The 18430-nt window shown below is 36.9% G+C and overlaps 2 non-coding genes and 1 pseudogene across 2 annotated transcripts; 1 reads left to right on the top strand and 2 right to left on the bottom strand.

The window, feature by feature from the left end:
• Window positions 1-1768: 1768 nt before the first annotated feature.
• Window positions 1769-1979, bottom strand: LOC131344751 (U2 spliceosomal RNA; annotated as a pseudogene).
• Window positions 1980-2285: 306 nt separating this feature from the next.
• On the bottom strand, window positions 2286-2399 carry LOC131344787 (U5 spliceosomal RNA). The gene has a single exon (XR_009203386.1). It is a non-coding gene; the product is annotated as a U5 spliceosomal RNA (small nuclear RNA).
• A 796-nt stretch (window positions 2400-3195) lies between these two features.
• LOC131344862 (U2 spliceosomal RNA) lies at window positions 3196-3391 on the top strand. Its single transcript, XR_009203407.1, has one exon. It is a non-coding gene; the product is annotated as a U2 spliceosomal RNA (small nuclear RNA).
• Window positions 3392-18430: the final 15039 nt, after the last annotated feature.

Below are 18430 nucleotides of genomic sequence, written 5' to 3'. Positions count from 1 at the left end.
GTTTGTTTTTAAATTTTGCATTATAATGTAAACAATCGTTCTAAGTAACATAGTTGACACCACAAATATGAAAAAAGTCAATAAAAACTTCTCCGTTCAGCTGCACACATGCGTTTGTCTGAAAAACCGCTTTCCCTTGCAGAAACTTGACTTGCAGAATCACATTTTCAGCGCCAGAGAAGCACAATGCAGAGAGCACTCTGCACTGTGGCAGGAAACAAGCCTGTTTGATGAAAAATTATGAAAGTTGACTTTGTTAAGTGGATTTTCATGGAATATCACTGTTTCCATGTTTATTATGAATTTTTGCACTTTACTGTAAAAAAATCATATTTCATATCAGAATTCATATTTTTCATCACTTTTTCATGTTTCTTATGAATTTTGGCATTTTAATGTAAACAATCACATTTCATATCATATCATAGTTGACTCCAAACGTGAAAAAAGTCAAAGAAAACTGCCCCATTCAGCTGCACACATGCGTTTGTCTGAAAAAACAAAGTAAGTAACAAACATAAACAAGTTACACTTTAAGAACTCTGCTGTGTGTGTGTGTGTGTGGAGAGGAAGATATTAACCAGGTGGAGCAACTCTACTCGGGAAATGCAAGAACATCGTATATCTTGTCTTCTATATGCTATAGCTCCTGTTATGGAAGTGAGATGTATCATTCTACAAGAGTTTCGTACTGTTGGTCACGTATACATTTGGTTTAAGATGCACCTAAAAGTTCTATATAAGGGGGACCCATGAAAGCGGGCCTTGCCTCTCTGCTGTTTAATCTCATTGCACTGTGTTTCAGATGCCTTTTGCCATGGCAAAATAAAAATTCCTTTTTTATGTCTTTGCTTTGACTCGCACCCTTGTGTCCGTGTGTAGTTTGTTAATAATTTCAATTCAGAGTGCAGACTTGCCACAACAATATCAAAGTTCTTTTTTTTTTTGCTGTTCCATGTTTCTCTGAATTTCTGCGTTTTAATAAAAAAACACATATTTCAAATCAAAATTCATATATTTTTATCACTTTCCCATGTGTCTTATGAATTTTGGCATTTTAATGTAAACAATCACATTTCATGTTATAGTTGAACCCAAACGTGAAAAAAGTCAAAGAAAGCTGCCCCATTCATCTGCACACATTCGTTTGTCTGAAAAACCGCTTTCCCTTGGTCGTAGAGCGCTGAGACTTGCGGGGTCGCATTGTCAGCGCCAGAGAAGCACACTGCGCCGAGGCAGGAAACGAGCCAGATTGTTGACAAATTATTAAAGTTGACTTTGTTAAGTGAATTTTCATGGAATATCACTGTTTCCATGTTTCTTATGAATTTTTGCACTTTGATGCATAAAGTCACACAACCAAAAAAGACTCAACTCCTGGAAACTACCCATTTAACATTGAAGCATACACAGTTTTGTCAGAGCAAAGCTCAGGAAAATACATCAAACTCATTGATGTTCTACTCCAAGAAAATCTTTCATAAAGGGTGAAATATTTATACGTAACTTAAGAGAAACCAGAGCTATGAAAAAAAAAGACAAGTGGCACCAGGAAACCCTTGTCGGAGAAACACAATGCTCAATGAGGGTAAGGCCGGCCCCTTGGGTTGGTTGAGTGGAGAAATGGTGGGGAAAGGTTGACCAGCAACATCTGACAGTGGTGAGCAGAACGAGGCAAAGATAGGCTAGGGAACAGGGCGGGTTGAATGCAGACATAATTTGTTTAGTAAGTAAGTCAGTAATTGATTCTCCTTCATTTTACATCAGAAAATGGTGCACCAAGCCTGGAAGTACTGCAATACCAGGCCGATCCACGGAGCGGACATAGCAAGCCCCTTTTCCTTCTCCCAGCTCTAAAAATCTGTTTAATATAGAGGACGTATGAGATATTAAACTGATAAGAACAGATTTTTTTTCCAATCCAAATCCTACCCATATCCATACCTAACCATTCACCTTCTCAAGGCCAGACAAAGGATTGTAACGTGAACCCAGACCTAGGCCAAAAAGCCAGACCAGTGAACACAATAGATCCTAGCTAAAAAGCCTGAGAAGCAATCCTACACAAACCCCATTCCATCTATTCTCCTTCTCAAACCCAGTCAAAGCCCAAAACCAGACCAGAGAACACTTGATCTTAGCCAAAAGGCCAAGAAGCAATAAACATTTATCTCCTCTGCTTAATGGACAGCCTCAGGCCATACCTATACAGGCATGCATAAAGTCACATAAGCAAATAAGACCCAACTCCTAGAAACTACCCATTTAACACTGAAACATACACAGCTTTGCCAGAGCAAAGTTCATAAAAATACATCAAACTCATTGATGTTCCTCTCCACAGAACTCTTTAATAAAAAGCCAAAGATTTAAGCATGACTTAAAAGAAATCAGAGCTTAAAAAAGGGGGGGGGGCAGCACCAGGAAACCCTTGTCGGAGAAACACAATGCTCAATGATGGTAAGGCCGGCCCCTTTTTTCTTTTCTTTCTTTTTTTTTATATCCTTTCCGTCACACTCACCTTCTCAAAGGCAGACTAAGAAGTGAATACAGTCACAGCCCAAAGCCAGACCAGAGAACACTTGATCTTAGCCAAAAGGCCGAGAACCAATAAACTTTTATTTCTTCTGCTGAACAGACAGCCTCAGGCCAAACCTATACAGGCATGCATAAAGTCACGTAATGAAATAAGACCCAAGTACTAGAAACTACCCATCTATCATTGAAGCATACATAGCTTTGCCAGAGCAAAGCTCATCAAAATACATCAAACTAATTGATTTTGTGTATGAGTCATGAGACATGAGTCTTTTGCTTTTTACTAAAGATTTAAGTGGAGGGGATAATCAATGAGTTTGATGTATTTTTGTGAGCTTTGCTCTTAGAAAACTGTGTATGCTTCAATGTTAAATGGGTAGTTTCCAGCAGTTGGGTCTTATTAGGTTGTGTGACTTTATGCATACCTGTATAGGTATGGCCTGAGGCTGTCCGTTACAAAAGGAGACAAATGTTTATTGCTTCTTGCTTTTTTGGCTAAGATCAAGTGTTCTCTGATCTGGTTTTGAGCTTTGACTGGGTTAGAGAAGGAGAATAGATGGGATGGGGTTTGTGTAGGATCATTTCTCAGGCTTTTTAGCTAGGATCTATTGTGTTCACTGGTCTGGCTTTTTGGCCTCGGTCTGGGTTCACGTTACAATCCTTAGTCTGGCCTTGAGAAGGCGAATGGTTAGGTATGGATATGGGTAGAAAAATCGGTTCTTATCAGTTTAATATCTGATACGTTCTCTATATTAATCAGATTTTTAGAGCTGAGACCCGGAAAAGGGGCTTGCTACATCCGCTCTGCGGATTGGCCTGGTATTGCAGTACTTCCAGGCTTGGTGCACCATTTTCTGATGTAAAATGAAAGAGAAAAAATTACTGACTTACTTACTTACTTACTAAACAAATTATGTCTGCATTCAACCCGCCCTGTTCCCTAGCCTATCTTTGCCTCATTCTGCTCACCACTGTCAGTTGTTGCTCGTCAACCTTTCCCCACCCTTTTTCTGCTCAACCCAAAAAAGGGGCCGGCCTTACCGTCATGGAGCATTGTGTTTCTCTGACAAGGGATTCTGGGTACTACTCAAATTTTTTTTTTTCTTTATGCTCTGTTTTCTCTTCAATCACTCATGAATCGTTTGCCTTTTCAGCACATTTCTGATCAGTCCCCAAAAAATAACAATCCTTCTCCCCATTGCTCCCTACCCCCCACCAACACCCATATACCCTTACAATAGCAATTGGAACTAAAATAACCTGGACATTCTACGAAGGAAAACAAAGACTTACACAATCGCAAAAACACACACACAACAAAAAGACAAACCCCAAATACAAATAAATAGTAAACAGACAACAAGAGGCTGAGGGAGTACAAGCCGAAGAAAAAAAAATCTTTTGCCCTTTACTAAAGATTTACTAGAGATTGATGTATTGTTGTGAGATTTGCTCTGGCAAGGCTGTGTATGCTTCAGTGGTAAATGGGTAGATTCCAGGAGTTTGGTCTAGATGGAATGGGGTTTGTGTAGGATCGCTTCTCAGGCTTTTTCGCTAGGATCTATTGTGTTCATTGGTCTGTCTTATTTGCCGTGTTCTGCGTTCACGTTACAATACTTGGTCTGGCCTTGAGAAGACTAAAAGTAACAAAATTCTTTTTTTATCACATTCCTATGTTTCTTATGAATTTTGGCAATTTAATGTAATTAATCACATTTCATATCATTGTTGATCCCAAACATGTGAACAAAGTCAAAGAAAATTTCCCCATTCAGATACAAACATGCGTTTATTGTCTGAAAAACCGCTTTCCCTTGCTCGTAGAGCGCTGAGACTTGCGGAATCGCATTTTCAGCACAAGAGAAGCACAATGCAGGGAGCACACCGCGCTGAAGCAGGAAACGAGCCAGTTCGATGAAAAATTATGAAAGTTGACTTTGTTAAGTGAATTTTCATGGAATATCACATTTTCCATGTTTCTTACAAATTTTTGCACTTTGATGAAAAAAATCATATATCAATCAAAATTCATATTTTTCATGACTTTCCTGTGTTTAATATGAATTTTTTCATTTTAAGGTAAACAAGCACATTTCATATCATAGTAGACTCCAAACGTGAAAAAAGTCAAAGAAAACTGCCCCATTCAGCTGCACACATTCGTTTGTCTGAAAAACCGCTTTCTCTTGCTCGTAGAGCGCGGAGACTTGCGGAATCGCATTTTCAGCGCCAGAGAAGCACAATGCAGAGAGCACACCGCGCTGAGGCAGGAAACGAGCCAGTTCGATGAAAAATGATGAAAGTTGACTTTGTTAAGTGAATTTTCATGGAATATCACTTTTTCCATGTTTCTTATGAATTTTTGCACTTTGATGAAAAAAATCATATTTCATATGAAAATTTATATTTTTTATGAGTTTCCTTTGTTTCTTATGAATTTTGTCATGTTAAGGTAAACAATCACATTTCATATCATAGTCGACCCCAAACATGTGAAAAAGTCAAAGAAAACTGCCCCATTCAGCTGCAAAAAAGCGATTGCCTGAAAAACCGCTTTCCCTTGCTCGTAGAGCGCTGAGACTTGCGGAATCGCATTTTCAGCGCCAGAGAAGCACAATGCAGAGAGCACACCGAGCTGAGGCAGGAAACGAGCCAGTTCGATGAAAAATAATGAAAGATGACTTTGTTAAGTGAATTTTCATGGTATATAACTTTTTCCATGTTTCTTATGAATTTTTGAACTTTGATGAAAAAAATCATATTTCATATGAAAATTTATATTTTTTATGAGTTTCCTTTGTTTCTTATGAATTTTTTCATTTTAAGGTAAACAATCACATTTCATATCATAGTCGACCCCAAACATGTGAAAAAAGTCAAAGAAAACTGCCCCATTCAGCTGCACACATTCGTTTGTCTGAAAAACCGCTTTCCCTTGCTCGTAGAGCGCTGAGACTTGCGGAATCGCATTTTCAGCGCCAGAGAAGCACAATGCAGAGAGCACACCGCGCCGAAGCAGGAAACGAGCCAGTTCGATGAAAAATGATGAAAGTTGACTTTGTTAAGTGAATTTTCATGGTATATAACTTTTTCCATGTTTCTAACAAATTTTTGCACTTTGATGAAAAAAATCATATTTCATATGAAAATTTATATTTTTTATGAGTTTCCTTTGTTTCTTATGAATTTTTTCATTTTAAAGTGACCAAGCACTTTTCATATCATAGTAGACTCCAAACGTGAAAAAAGTCAAAGAAAACTGCCCAGTTCAGCTGCACACATTCGTTTGTCTGAAAAACCACTTTCCCTTGCTCGTAGAGCGCTGAGACTTGCGGAATCGCATTTTCAGCGCCAGAGAAGCACAATGCAGAGAGCACACCGCGCTGAGGCAGGAAACGAGCCAGTTCGATGAAAAATGATGAAAGTTAACTTTAAGTGAATTTTCATGGAATATAACTTTTTCCAAGATTCTTATGAATTTTTGAACTTTGATGAAAAAAATCATATTTCATATGAAAATTCATATTTTTTATGACTTTCCTGTGTTTAATATGAATTTTTGCATTTTAAAGTGAACAAGCACTTTTCATATCATAGTCGACCGAAACATGTGAAAAAAGTCAAAGAAAACTGCCCAGTTCAGCTGCACACATTCGTTTGTCTGAAAAACCGCTTTCCCTTGCTCGTAGAGCGCTGAGACTTGCGGAATCGCATTTTCAGCGCCAGAGAAGCACAATGCAGAGAGCACACTGCGCCGAGGCAGGAAACGAGCCAGTTCGATGAAAAATGATGAAAGTTGACTTTGTTAAGTGAATTTTCATGGAATATAACTTTTTCCAAGTTTCTTATGTATTTTTGAACTTTGATGAAAAAAATCATATTTCATATGAAAATTCATATTTTTTATGACTTTCCTGTGTTTAATATGAATTTTTGCATTTTAAAGTGAACAAGCACTTTTCATATCATAGTCGACCCCAAACATGTGAAAAAAGTCAAAGAAAACTGCCCCATTCAGCTGCAAAAAAGCATTGCCTGAAAAACCGCTTTCCCTTGCTCGTAGAGCGCTGAGACTTGCGGAATCGCATTTTCAGCGCCAGAGAAGCACAATGCAGGGAGCACACCGCGCTGAAGCAGGAAACGAGCCAGTTCGATGAAAAATGATGAAAGATGACTTTGTTAAGTGAATTTTCATGGTATATAACTTTTTCCATGTTTCTTATGAATTTTGAACTTTGATGAAAAAAATCACATTTCATATGAAAATTTATATTTTTTGAGTTTCCTTTGTTTCTCATGAATTTTTACATTTTAAAGTGACCAAGCACTTTTCATATCATAGTCGACCCCAAACATGTGAAAAATGTCAAAGAAAACTGCCCAGTTCAGCTGCACACATTCGTTTGTCTGATAAACCGCTTTCCCTTGCTCGTAGAGCGCTGAGACTTGCGGAATCGCATTTTCAGCGCCAGAGAAGCACAATGCAGAGAGCACACCGCGCTGAGGCAGGAAACGAGCCAGTTCGATGAAAAATGATGAAAGATGACTTTGTTAAGTGAATTTTCATGGTATATAACTTTTTCCATGTTTCTTATGAATTTTTGAACTTTGATGAAAAAAATCATATTTCATATGAAAATTTATATTTTTTATGAGTTTCCTTTGTTTGTTATGAATTTTTTCATTTTAAAGTGACCAAGCACTTTTCATATCATAGTCGACCCCAAACATGTGAAAAAAGTCAAAGAAAACTGCCCCATTCAGCTGCTCACTTTCGTTTGTCTGAAAAACCGCTTTGCCTTGCTCGTAGAGCGCTGAGACTTGCGGAATCGCATTTTCAGCGCGATACAAGCACAATGCAGAGAGCACACCGCGCTGAGGCAGGAAACGAGCCAGTTCGATGAAAAATGATGAAAGTTGACTTTGTTAAGTGATTTTTCATGGAATTTAACTTTTTCCAAGTTTCTTATGAATTTTTGAACTTTGATGAAAAAAATCATATTTCATATGAAAATCCATATTTTTTATGACTTTCATTTGTTTCTTATGAATTTTTTCATTTTAAAGTGAACAAGCACTTTTCATATCATAGTCGACCCCAAACATGTGAAAAATGTCAAAGAAAACTGCCCAGTTCAGCTGCACACATTCGTTTGTCTGAAAAACCGCTTTCTCTTGCTCGTAGAGCGCTGAGACTTGCGGAATCGCATTTTCAGCGCCAGAGAAGCACAATGCAGAGAGCACACCGCGCTGAGGCAGGAAACGAGCCAGTTCGATGAAAAATGATGAAAGTTGACTTTGTTAAGTGATTTTTCATGGAATTTAACTTTTTCCAAGTTTCTTATGAATTTTTGAACTTTGATGAAAAAAATCATATGAAAATCCATATTTTTTATGACTTTCATTTGTTTCTTATGAATTTTTGCATTTTAAAGTGAACAAGCACTTTTCATATCATAGTGGACCCCAAACATGTGAAAAAAGTCAAAGAAAACTACCCCATTCAGCTGCACACATTCGTTTGTCTGAAAAACCGCTTTCCCTTGCTCGTAGAGCGCTGAGACTTGCGGAATCGCATTTTCAGCGCCAGAGAAGCACAATGCAGAGAGCACACCGCGCCGAAGCAGGAAACGAGCCAGTTCGATGAAAAATGATGAAAGATGACTTTGTTAAGTGAATTTTCATGGTATATAACTTTTTCCATGTTTCTTATGAATTTTTGAACTTTGATGAAAAAAATCATATTTCATATGAAAATTTATATTTTTTATGAGTTTCCTTTGTTTCTTATGAATTTTTTCATTTTAAAGTGACCAAGCACTTTTCATATCATAGTCGACCCCAAACATGTGAAAAAAGTCAAAGAAAACTGCCCCATTCAGCTGCTCACTTTCGTTTGTCTGAAAAACCGCTTTGCCTTGCTCGTAGAGCGCTGAGACTTGCGGAATCGCATTTTCAGCGCCAGAGAAGCACAATGCAGAGAGCACACCGCGCCGAAGCAGGAAACGAGCCAGTTCGATGAAAAATGATGAAAGATGACTTTGTTAAGTGAATTTTCATGGTATATAACTTTTTCCATGTTTCTTATGAATTTTTGAACTTTGATGAAAAAAATCATATTTCATATGAAAATTTATATTTTTTATGAGTTTCCTTTGTTTCTTATGAATTTTTTCATTTTAAAGTGACCAAGCACTTTTCATATCATAGTCGACCCCAAACATGTGAAAAAAGTCAAAGAAAACTGCCCAGTTCAGCTGCACACATTCGTTTGTCTGAAAAACCGCTTTCCCTTGCTCGTAGAGCGCTGAGACTTGCGGAATCGCATTTTCAGCGCCAGAGAAGCACAATGCAGAGAGCACACCGCGCCGAAGCAGGAAACGAGCCAGTTCGATGAAAAATGATGAAAGATGACTTTGTTAAGTGAATTTTCATGGTATATAACTTTTTCCATGTTTCTTATGAATTTTTGAACTTTGATGAAAAAAATCATATTTCATATGAAAATTTATATTTTTTATGAGTTTCCTTTGTTTCTTATGAATTTTTTAATTTTAAAGTGAACAAGCACTTTTCATATCATAGTCGACCCCAAACATGTTGAAAAAGTCAAAGAAAACTGCCCCATTCAGCGGCACACATTCGTTTGTCTGAAAAACCACTTTCCCTTGCTCGTAGAGCGCTGAGACTTGCGGAATCGCATTTTCAGCGCGATACAAGCACAATGCAGAGAGCACACCGCGCTGAGGCAGGAAACGAGCCAGTTCGATGAAAAATGTAGAAAGTTGACTTTGTTAAGTGATTTTTCATGGAATTTAACTTTATCCAAGTTTCTTATGAATTTTTGAACTTTGATGAAAAAAATCATATTTCATATGAAAATTCATATTATTTATGACTTTCCTGTGTTTAATATGAATTTTTGCTTTTTTAAAGTGAACAAGCACTTTTCATATCATAGTCGACCCCAAACATGTGAAAAAAGTCAAAGAAAACTGCCCCATTCAGCTGCTCACTTTCGTTTGTCTGAAAAACCGCTTTCCCTTGCTCGTAGAGCGCTGAGACTTGCGGAATCGCATTTTCAGCGCCAGAGAAGCACAATGCAGAGAGCACACCGCGCTGAGGCAGGAAACGAGCCAGTTCGATGACAAATGATGAAAGTTGACTTTGTTAAGTGATTTTTCATGGAATTTAACTTTTTCCAAGTTTCTTATGAATTTTTGAACTTTGATGAAAAAAATCATATTTCATATGAAAATCCATATTTTTTATGAGTTTCCTTTGTTTCTTATGAATTTTTTCATTTTAAAGTGACCAAGCACTTTTCATATCATAGTCGACCCCAAACATGTGAAAAAAGTCAAAGAAAACTGCCCAGTTCAGCTGCACACATTCGTTTGTCTGAAAAACCGCTTTCCCTTGCTCGTAGAGCGCTGAGACTTGCGGAATCGCATTTTCAGCGCCAGAGAAGCACAATGCAGAGAGCACACCGCGCCGAAGCAGGAAACGAGCCAGTTCGATGAAAAATGATGAAAGATGACTTTGTTAAGTGAATTTTCATGGTATATAACTTTTTCCATGTTTATTATGACTTTTTGAACTTTGATGAAAAAAATCATATTTCATATGAAAATTTATATTTTTTATGAGTTTCCTTTGTTTCTTATGAATTTTTTCATTTTAAAGTGACCAAGCACTTTTCATATCATAGTCGACCCCAAACATGTGAAAAATGTCAAAGAAAACTGCCCAGTTCAGCTGCACACATTCGTTTGTCTGAAAAACCGCTTTCCCTTGCTCGTAGAGCGCTGAGACTTGCGGAATCGCATTTTCAGCGCCAGAGAAGCACAATGCAGAGAGCACACCGCGCTGAGGCAGGAAACGAGCCAGTTCGATGAAAAATGATGAAAGATGACTTTGTTAAGTGAATTTTCATGGTATATAACTTTTTCCATGTTTCTTATGAATTTTTGAACTTTGATGAAAAAAAATCATATTTCATATGAAAATTTATATTTTTTATGAGTTTCCTTTGTTTCTTATGAATTTTTTCATTTTAAAGTGACCAAGCACTTTTCATATCATAGTCGACCCCAAACGTGAAAAAAGTCAAAGAAAACTGCCCAGTTCAGCTGCACACATTCGTTTATCTGAAAAACCGCTTTCTCTTGCTCGTAGAGCGCTGAGACTTGCGGAATCGCATTTTCAGCGCCAGAGAAGCACAATGCAGAGAGCACACCGCGCTGAAGCAGGAAACGAGCCAGTTCGATGAAAAATGATGAAAGATGACTTTGTTACGTGAAGTTTCATGGTATATAACTTTTTCCATGTTTCTTATGAATTTTGAACTTTGATGAAAAAAATCACATTTCATATGAAAATTTATATTTTTTATGACTTTCCTTTGTTTCTTATGAATTTTTTCATTTTAAAGTGACCAAGCACTTTTCATATCATAGTCGACCCCAAACATGTGAAAAAAGTCAAAGAAAACTGCCCAGTTCAGCTGCACACATTCGTTTGTCTGAAAAACCGCTTTCTCTTGCTCGTAGAGCGCTGAGACTTGCGGAATCGCATTTTCAGCGCCAGAGAAGCACAATGCAGAGAGCACACCGCGCTGAGGCAGGAAACGAGCCAGTTCGATGAAAAATGATGAAAGTTGACTTTGTTAAGTGATTTTTCATGGAATTTAACTTTTTCCAAGTTTCTTATGAATTTTTGAACTTTGATGAAAAAAATCATATTTCATATGAAAATCCATATTTTTTATGACTTTCATTTGTTTCTTATGAATTTTTTTCATTTTAAAGTGAACAAGCACTTTTCATATCATAGTCGACCCCAAACATGTGAAAAAAGTCAAAGAAAACTGCCCCATTCAGCTGCTCACTTTCGTTTGTCTGAAAAACCGCTTTCCCTTGCTCGTAGAGCGCTGAGACTTGCGGAATCGCATTTTCAGCGCCAGAGAAGCACAATGCAGGGAGCACACCGCGCTGAAGCAGGAAACGAGCCAGTTCGATGAAAAATGATGAAAGTTGACTTTGTTAAGTGAATTTTCATGGAATATAACTTTTTCCAAGTTTCTTATGTATTTTTGAACTTTGATGAAAAAAATCATATTTCATATGAAAATTTATATTGTTTATGAGTTTCCTTTGTTTCTTATGAATTTTTTCATTTTAAAGTGACCAAGCACTTTTCATATCATAGTCGACCCCAAACATGTGAAAAAAGTCAACGAAAACTGCCCAGTTCAGCTGCACACATTCGTTTATCTGAAAAACCGCTTTCTCTTGCTCGTAGAGCGCTGAGACTTGCGGAATCGCATTTTCAGCGCCAGAGAAGCACAATGCAGAGAGCACACCGCGCTGAAGCAGGAAACGAGCCAGTTCGATGAAAAATGATGAAAGATGACTTTGTTACGTGAAGTTTCATGGTATATAACTTTTTCCATGTTTCTTATGAATTTTGAACTTTGATGAAAAAAATCACATTTCATATGAAAATTTATATTTTTTATGACTTTCCTTTGTTTCTTATGAATTTTTTCATTTTAAAGTGACCAAGCACTTTTCATATCATAGTCGACCCCAAACATGTGAAAAAAGTCAAAGAAAACTGCCCAGTTCAGCTGCACACATTCGTTTGTCTGAAAAACCGCTTTCTCTTGCTCGTAGAGCGCTGAGACTTGCGGAATCGCATTTTCAGCGCCAGAGATGCACAATGCAGAGAGCACACCGCGCTGAGGCAGGAAACGAGCCAGTTCGATGAAAAATGATGAAAGTTGAGTTTGTTAAGTGATTTTTCATGGAATTTAACTTTTTCCAAGTTTCTTATGAATTTTTGAACTTTGATGAAAAAAATCATATTTCATATGAAAATCCATATTTTTTATGACTTTCATTTGTTTCTTATGAATTTTTTTCATTTTAAAGTGAACAAGCACTTTTCATATCATAGTCGACCCCAAACATGTGAAAAAAGTCAAAGAAAACTGCCCCATTCAGCTGCTCACTTTCGTTTGTCTGAAAAACCGCTTTCCCTTGCTCGTAGAGCGCTGAGACTTGCGGAATCGCATTTTCAGCGCCAGAGAAGCACAATGCAGGGAGCACACCGCGCTGAAGCAGGAAACGAGCCAGTTGGATGAAAAATGATGAAAGTTGACTTTGTTAAGTGATTTGTCATGGAATTTAACTTTTTCCAAGTTTCTTATGAATTTTTGAACTTTGATGAAAAAAATCATATTTCATATGAAAATCCATATTTTTTATGACTCATTTGTTTCTTATGAATTTTTTCATTTTAAAGTGAACAAGCACTTTTCATATCATAGTCGACCCCAAACGTGAAAAAAGTCAAAGAAAACTGCCCCATTCAGCTGCAAAAAAGCGATTGCCTGAAAAACCGCTTTGCCTTGCTCGTAGAGCGCTGAGACTTGCGGAATCGAATTTTCAGCGCCAGAGAAGCACAATGCAGAGAGCACACCGCGCTGAAGCAGGAAACGAGCCAGTTCGATGAAAAATGATGAAAGATGACTTTGTTAAGTGAATTTTCATGGTATATAACTTTTTCCATGTTTCTTATGAATTTTTGAACTTTGATGAAAAAAATCATATTTCATATGAAAATTTATATTTTTTATGAGTTTCCTTTGTTTCTTATGAATTTTTTCATTTTAAAGTGACCAAGCACTTTTCATATCATAGTCGACCCCAAACATGTGAAAAAAGTCAAAGAAAACTGCCCAGTTCAGCTGCACACATTCGTTTGTCTGAAAAACCGCTTTCCCTTGCTCGTAGAGCGCTGAGACTTGCGGAATCGCATTTTCAGCGCCAGAGAAGCACAATGCAGAGAGCACAACGCGCCGAAGCAGGAAACGAGCCAGTTCGATGACAAATGATGAAAGATGACTTTGTTAAGTGAATTTTCATGGTATATAACTTTTTCCATGTTTATTATGACTTTTTGAACTTTGATGAAAAAAATCATATTTCATATGAAAATTTATATTTTTTATGAGTTTCCTTTGTTTCTTATGAATTTTTTCATTTTAAAGTGACCAAGCACTTTTCATATCATAGTCGACCCCAAACGTGAAAAAAGTCAAAGAAAACTGCCCAGTTCAGCTGCACACATTCGTTTATCTGAAAAACCGCTTTCTCTTGCTCGTAGAGCGCTGAGACTTGCGGAATCGCATTTTCAGCGCGATACAAGCACAATGCAGAGAGCACACCGCGCTGAGGCAGGAAACGAGCCAGTTCGGTGAAAAATGATGAAAGTTGACTTTGTTAAGTGAATTTTCATGGTATATAACTTTTTCCATGTTTCTTATGAATTTTTGAACTTTGATGAAAAAAATCATATTTCATATGAAAATTTATATTTTTTATGAGTTTCCTTTGTTTCTTATGAATTTTTTCATTTTAAAGTGACCAAGCACTTTTCATATCATAGTCGACCCCAAACATGTGAAAAAAGTCAAAGAAAACTGCCCAGTTCAGCTGCACACATTCGTTTGTCTGAAAAACCGCTTTCTCTTGCTCGTAGAGCGCGGAGACTTGCGGAATCGCATTTTCAGCGCCAGAGAAGCACAATGCAGAGAGCACACTGCGCTGAGGCAGGAAACTAGCCAGTTCGATGAAAAATGATGAAAGATGACTTTGTTAAGTGATTTTTCATGGAATTTAACTTTTTCCAAGTTTCTTATGAATTTTTGAACTTTGATGAAAAAAATCATATTTCATATGAAAATTTATATTTTTTATGAGTTTCATTTGTTTCTTATGAATTTTTTCATTTTAAAGTGAACAAGCACTTTTCATATCATAGTCGACCCCAAACATGTGAAAAAAGTCAAAGAAAACTGCCCAGTTCAGCTGCACACATTCGTTTGTCTGAAAAACCGCTTTCCCTTGCTCGTAGAGCGCTGAGACTTGCGGAATCGCATTTTCAGCGCCAGAGAAGCACAATGCAGGGAGCACACCGCGCTGAAGCAGGAAACGAGCCAGTTCGATGAAAAATGATGAAAGTTGACTTTGTTAAGTGAATTTTCATGGAATATAACTTTTTCCAAGTTTCTTATGTATTTTTGAACTTTGATGAAAAAAATCATATTTCATATGAAAATTCATATTTTTTATGACTTTCCTGTGTTTCTTATGAATTTTTGCATTTAAAAGTGAACAAGCACTTTTCATATCATAGTTGACCCCAAACATGTGAAAAAAGTCAAAGAAAACTGGCCCAATCAGCTGCAAAAAAGCGATTGCCTGAAAAACCGCTTTGCCTTGCTCGTAGAGCGCTGAGACTTGCGGAATCGCATTTTCAGCGCCAGAGAAGCACAATGCAGAGAGCACACCGCGCTGAGGCAGGAAACGAGCCAGTTCGATGAAAAATGATGAAAGTTGACTTTGTTCAGTGATTTTTCATGGAATTACACATTTTCCATGTTTCTTATGAATTTTTGAACTTTGATGAAAAAAATCATATTTCATATGAAATTTTTTTTTTTTATGAGTTTCCTTTGTTTCTTATGAATTTTTTTCATTTTAAAGTGACCAAGCACTTTTCATATCATAGTCGACCCCAAACATGTGAAAAAAGTCAAAGCACAATAGATTCAAAAGATACAATATGAAAATCATATAAATATGTTTCATATGAAAATCCATATTTTTTATGACTTTCATTTGTTTCTTATGAATTTTTTCATTTTAAAGTGAACAAGCACTTTTCATATCATAGTCGACCCCAAACATGTGAAAAAAGTCAAAGAAAACTGCCCCATTCAGCTGCAAAAAAGCGATTGCCTGAAAAACCGCTTTCTCTTGCTCGTAGAGCGCTGAGACTTGCGGAATCGCATTTTCAGCGCCAGAGAAGCACAATGCAGAGAGCACACCGCGCTGAAGCAGGAAACGAGCCAGTTCGATGAAAAATGATGAAAGTTGACTTTGTTAAGTGAATTTTCATGGAATATAACTTTTTCCAAGATTCTTATGAATTTTTGAACTTTGATGAAAAAAATCATATTTCATATGAAAATTCATATTTTTTATGACTTTCCTGTGTTTAATATGAATTTTTGCATTTTAAAGTGAACAAGCACTTTTCATATCATAGTCGACCCCAAACATGTGAAAAAAGTCAAAGAAAACTGCCCCATTCAGCTGCAAAAAAGCGATTGCCTGAAAAACCGCTTTGCCTTGCTCGTAGAGCGCTGAGACTTGCGGAATCGCATTTTCAGCGCCAGAAAAGCACAATGCAGAGAGCACACCGCGCTGAAGCAGGAAACGAGCCAGTTCGATGAAAAATAATGAAAGATGACTTTGTTAAGTGAATTTTCATGGTATATAACTTTTTCCATGTTTCCTATGAATTTTTGAACTTTGATGAAAAAAATCATATTTCATATGAAAATTCATATTTTTTATGACTTTCCTGTGTTTAATATGAATTTTTGCATTTTAAAGTGAACAAGCACTTTTCATATCATAGTCGACCCCAAACATGTGAAAAAAGTCAAAGAAAACTGCCCCATTCAGCTGCAAAAAAGCATTGCCTGAAAAACCGCTTTCCCTTGCTCGTAGAGCGCTGAGACTTGCGGAATCGCATTTTCAGCGCCAGAGAAGCACAATGCAGAGAGCACACCGCGCTGAGGCAGGAAACGAGCCAGTTCGATGAAAAATGATGAAAGTTGACTTTGTTAAGTGATTTTTCATGGAATTACACATTTTCCATGTTTCTTATGAATTTTTGAACTTTGATGAAAAAAATCATATTTCATATGAAAATTTTTTTTTTATGAGTTTCCTTTGTTTCTTATGAATTTTTTAATTTTAAAGTGAACAAGCACTTTTCATATCATAGTCGACCCCAAACATGTGAAAAAAGTCAAAGAAAACTGCCCAGTTCAGCTGCACACATTCGTTTGTCTGAAAAACCGCTTTCCCTTGCTCGTAGAGCGCTGAGACTTGCGGAATCGCATTTTCAGCGCCAGAGAAGCACAATGCAGAGAGCACAACGCGCCGAAGCAGGAAACGAGCCAGTTCGATGACAAATGATGAAAAATGACTTTGTTAAGTGAATTTTCATGGTATATAACTTTTTCCATGTTTATTATGACTTTTTGAACTTTGATGAAAAAAATCATATTTCATATGAAAATTTATATTTTTTATGAGTTTCCTTTGTTTCTTATGAATTTTTTCATTTTAAAGTGACCAAGCACTTTTCATATCATAGTCGACCCCAAACGTGAAAAAAGTCAAAGAAAACTGCCCAGTTCAGCTGCACACATTCGTTTATCTGAAAAACCGCTTTCTCTTGCTCGTAGAGCGCTGAGACTTGCGGAATCGCATTTTCAGCGCGATACAAGCACAATGCAGAGAGCACACCGCGCTGAGGCAGGAAACGAGCCAGTTCGGTGAAAAATGATGAAAGTTGACTTTGTTAAGTGAATTTTCATGGTATATAACTTTTTCCATGTTTCTTATGAATTTTTGAACTTTGATGAAAAAAATCATATTTCATATGAAAATTTATATTTTTTATGAGTTTCCTTTGTTTCTTATGAATTTTTTCATTTTAAAGTGACCAAGCACTTTTCATATCATAGTCGACCCCAAACATGTGAAAAAAGTCAAAGAAAACTGCCCAGTTCAGCTGCACACATTCGTTTGTCTGAAAAACCGCTTTCTCTTGCTCGTAGAGCGCGGAGACTTGCGGAATCGCATTTTCAGCGCCAGAGAAGCACAATGCAGAGAGCACACTGCGCTGAGGCAGGAAACTAGCCAGTTCGATGAAAAATGATGAAAGATGACTTTGTTAAGTGATTTTTCATGGAATTTAACTTTTTCCAAGTTTCTTATGAATTTTTGAACTTTGATGAAAAAAATCATATTTCATATGAAAATTTATATTTTTTATGAGTTTCATTTGTTTCTTATGAATTTTTTCATTTTAAAGTGAACAAGCACTTTTCATATCATAGTCGACCCCAAACATGTGAAAAAAGTCAAAGAAAACTGCCCAGTTCAGCTGCACACATTCGTTTGTCTGAAAAACCGCTTTCCCTTGCTCGTAGAGCGCTGAGACTTGCGGAATCGCATTTTCAGCGCCAGAGAAGCACAATGCAGGGAGCACACCGCGCTGAAGCAGGAAACGAGCCAGTTCGATGAAAAATGATGAAAGTTGACTTTGTTAAGTGAATTTTCATGGAATATAACTTTTTCCAAGTTTCTTATGTATTTTTGAACTTTGATGAAAAAAATCATATTTCATATGAAAATTCATATTTTTTATGACTTTCCTGTGTTTCTTATGAATTTTTGCATTTAAAAGTGAACAAGCACTTTTCATATCATAGTTGACCCCAAACATGTGAAAAAAGTCAAAGAAAACTGGCCCAATCAGCTGCAAAAAAGCGATTGCCTGAAAAACCGCTTTGCCTTGCTCGTAGAGCGCTGAGACTTGCGGAATCGCATTTTCAGCGCCAGAGAAGCACAATGCAGAGAGCACACCGCGCTGAGGCAGGAAACGAGCCAGTTCGATGAAAAATGATGAAAGTTGACTTTGTTCAGTGATTTTTCATGGAATTACACATTTTCCATGTTTCTTATGAATTTTTGAACTTTGATGAAAAAAATCATATTTCATATGAAATTTTTTTTTTTATGAGTTTCCTTTGTTTCTTATGAATTTTTTTCATTTTAAAGTGACCAAGCACTTTTCATATCATAGTCGACCCCAAACATGTGAAAAAAGTCAAAGCACAATAGATTCAAAAGATACAATATGAAAATCATATAAATATGTTTCATATGAAAATCCATATTTTTTATGACTTTCATTTGTTTCTTATGAATTTTTTCATTTTAAAGTGAACAAGCACTTT

This window comes from Hemibagrus wyckioides, linkage group LG02 (assembly GCF_019097595.1).
Source record: "Hemibagrus wyckioides isolate EC202008001 linkage group LG02, SWU_Hwy_1.0, whole genome shotgun sequence".
Classification (NCBI taxonomy): Eukaryota; Metazoa; Chordata; class Actinopteri; order Siluriformes; family Bagridae; genus Hemibagrus; species Hemibagrus wyckioides.
This window is presented reverse-complemented; position numbering and strand designations above follow the sequence as displayed.